This window comes from Brassica oleracea, chromosome C3, assembly GCF_000695525.1.
Source record: "Brassica oleracea var. oleracea cultivar TO1000 chromosome C3, BOL, whole genome shotgun sequence".
NCBI lineage: Eukaryota > Viridiplantae > Streptophyta > Magnoliopsida > Brassicales > Brassicaceae > Brassica > Brassica oleracea.
In genome coordinates this window covers 8,201,460-8,204,765 of record NC_027750.1, presented here as the reverse complement: position 1 = coordinate 8,204,765, position 3,306 = coordinate 8,201,460, and the positions used below count along the sequence as shown (strand labels likewise).

The following is a 3,306-nucleotide window of genomic DNA, read 5'->3' as shown; positions in this document are numbered from 1 at the left end:
GTTATACAAAAATTATTATGTTTGGTGAAGAAAATATAGCCATATGTCCGTGTTGTTTTAATTTTTAGTTACTCTTATTTTCTTTCTATAGATTGTAGTTACTGAGTTATTGCTTAGGAAACTTTTTTTTTACATTTCATTCATTCAGTATATTTGTGTACTTAAAATATGAATCCATGTAAGTTGTCTAGATTTGATCTGTGGTTTTGTCAAATAAAGTGGTCATAATTGATATTTTATTGAAGGTATTTTCTTTCATATGTATCTGTAACTACACAGTTGTCCATGCTGAACAAAGTTACATGCTCGCAAATTCAAGCTACGGTGGTAGACATATAATATTGTTGTAAAAGATGGGACTGATATTTATTTCGTAGATATTATAAGTTTGGTTTTTTCCTCGCTTTTTAATTACTGCTAAAATGATTTCACTAAATATCTTTTCATTTCTAGGTATTTATTTAGATGAACAAAAATATTATATATATATATATGTAGATAGATGTATTGTCACCAAACACTGCTCATCTAATTGGAGATGGTAGTCACCGATTACTTAAACCATGGGTAATTATGGTATTCAGGACAATACATCCTTTTCTTCAAATGCTATCAAGCTTTCTCTTTTTGGAGTTTCTGCTATTCACATCTATAATTCATTGTGGTGATTTATTGTTTTATTCCTTTTCTTATCACAGCTAAACATTCACTCTTCTAAATCAATGGCTTGGCCTGATAATAATACTTTTGAGTATATTGTCCTACCTGTTTGATCAAACGAAAATATTGTCCTACTTGCTACCTTACATAAAAAGAAATCACGTAAATCAAGCATCACAGTACAAATTATATAAGTAAATCTCCTGCTAGTTGACAAAGAAAAAATCTCCTGCTCAACCAATTCAAATAATCAGCCCCATCATGTATATAATTTAACCATAGTATATTTGTTTCACAGTTTCCTCTAGCTTTACCAAATAGTGAAGAAGGAGACAATATCCCGCATGAATATTAAACAACCAACAAACGTCTTGTGCTAATCATTTCTCATCTATGCAAGAATCCCCATGAAGAAGATGGGTGAGTGAGTGATTTCTGTGCGGTTTCGGGTATATCGAAAGGGGTTCGAAGAAGTGTTTCTTCTTAGGGTCTTCTCCACATCAGGTTCATAAGAAATTGCATTTGTTCTTTCTTTGGCATGCTCTCTAAGATGCTCAGGCTATAGTTTGGAACCAAAGATCAAAACAATGAAACACGACCGTAAACACAAAATAAAAGAGTCCATAACCGTACAATAATGTGCTACACCTGTAGAAAGGAGGCTGTAGTGAGGACTGAGTACACGTAGAACAGATTTTATTTATAGAAAAGAGATTAAAGTCACCTCAGTTCGGAATGCCAGATTGCATTTTTGAGATCTGTTTGGAGAGTTTGAAGTTGTCTTCATATACTTGGAACTATTGCAGCCTGGTGAACCAAAGACCAAAACATAAATTTCATATATTCTTTCATGGTGAATTATTGTAAATCATGAGAAGAATGGTAGGTAGGTTTTAACATTGTGATGTGAAGCTGTAGTATATATGGCTTAGTCCATCGATCGAACCTGTATGGCCGGTGATCAGATAAAATTTGAGCTATTTCTTGTCTATTGTTGTGTATGAATTTGTGGTGGGGGAGTTAGACATGAGTCAGAACTGAGATACAACATGAGCTCATATATTGTCGATGGAGAGTAGGAGCAAACTGAAGAGGCGTGGGTAGACGTGTTTCTCATTTTCAGAGGACATACTTTCTCTTAATAGAAGTAAAAGAATGACCTACATTGCAACCGCCAAGTCGCCAACCCTTGCTCTTCTTGTACTTTTCTTCAGATTGGCTTACGTTTTACCTTCAAGCAGAGGAAGACCACTTCTGTTTTTCTGGGCGATCAAGTTTCAAGTCAAAAAAGAGGCGATAGATTAGAAACTCATTATACACAACAATAATCAACACTGATAGTTTATAAACTCAACAGTCTCATTAAAATCAAAGCTCGATGATTTGTTTCACATTCATACGAAACTCAAAAATCTAAACTCCAAAAACCCTCACAAAATATATATTAATTCATATCTTCATATTAATAAAAAGCAGGTGGCGACACTGCAAATTCTGTTCAGTATTATTCTTTGACAGTTTACTGCGAAGAAAATAAGCTATCAGTCACTCACAAAAATACTTATCTCTCGTTTTATGATCAACAAAACGCAATCATCCCTGTCTGCTACTTAATCGCCGCCAGCAAGCTTCACCACCAGTCCCACTCCCTCCGGCGTCCTCCCTACCCACTTTCCTTCCATCTCTGGGTAATCCTCCGCCTCAAATTAGTCGCCATCATAATTAAAAATCCTCTCACATTATTCGGGATCTCAAAAACTGATTCTATTACTAAGAGCATCTCCAACCCTTCCCTATATTTGCCTCTAAATGCTATAATAGAGTAAAATCAGCTCCAACCCACCCCTATTTCTTCCCCTAGAATAGATATTGCTATTTTTTCCTCGGGGAAAAAATAGCATTCCTCTATAATAGAGGCAAACTTTTTTATTTACAAAATAGTCCTCTAATATTTTATGATTGTAACTAAAATACTTATGTATGAAGAAATACAATTCTTACATATAAAATCACACCTTTTTGGTTACGTACTAAGTTACGTACTAATTATTAATTTAGTTATAATTAAAATAAAAAAAAATTATTTATTTAAAAGTCAATTATAATTAAAATAAAATAAAAAATTATTATTTTATTTAAAAGTCAAAGACTTTTTTATTTAAATATTAATCAATACAACATATTAAAACAACTTAATACTCTGGTAAATTACTACCGGATCCACAAATATTCTCAACAAGTGGTCGTGAAGAGGGAGATCCACTAATATTCTCACTCTCATCATTTAAGTTTAGTGAATATTTTGCAGCACAACAAGAAGCATGTAGAAAAGATGTAGAACGTGCATTTGGAGTTTTACAATCACGTTTTGCGATTGTGAAAGGACCGGTACGTTTTTGGAAAAAAAAAATACTACATGATATAATGACTACATGTATAATTTTATAAATATGATTATTGAGGATGAGTGTGATCTCGATGCACCGATTGGAATTGGAAGAGAAGCTCCACCTCCGGAAGTTCAAATACCAGATAATGAAGATAACCGATTCCAAGAGTTTCTAAGTCGATTCAGAAAAATCAAAGATAAAGAAGCTCATTTCTCACTTCGTAATGCATTAATTGATCATTTATGGGAAAAATTTA

At 33.2% G+C, this 3,306-nt stretch overlaps 1 long non-coding RNA gene across 5 annotated transcripts; it reads right to left on the bottom strand.

Moving 5' to 3' along the window:
- Positions 1 to 901: 901 nt before the first annotated feature.
- On the bottom strand, positions 902 to 2,428 carry LOC106332167. 5 transcript variants are annotated; one of them, XR_001268007.1, is made up of 4 exons: positions 1,825 to 2,428; positions 1,607 to 1,746; positions 1,385 to 1,467; positions 902 to 1,308 (listed from the first exon to the last, which is right to left on the bottom strand). It is a non-coding gene; the product is annotated as an uncharacterized LOC106332167 (long non-coding RNA). The 5 variants fall into 5 exon arrangements; XR_001268005.1 differs by having other exon boundaries at positions 1,559 to 1,922; positions 2,214 to 2,428; XR_001268003.1 differs by having other exon boundaries at positions 1,559 to 2,428.
- Between the last annotated feature and the right edge of the window lie 878 nt (positions 2,429 to 3,306).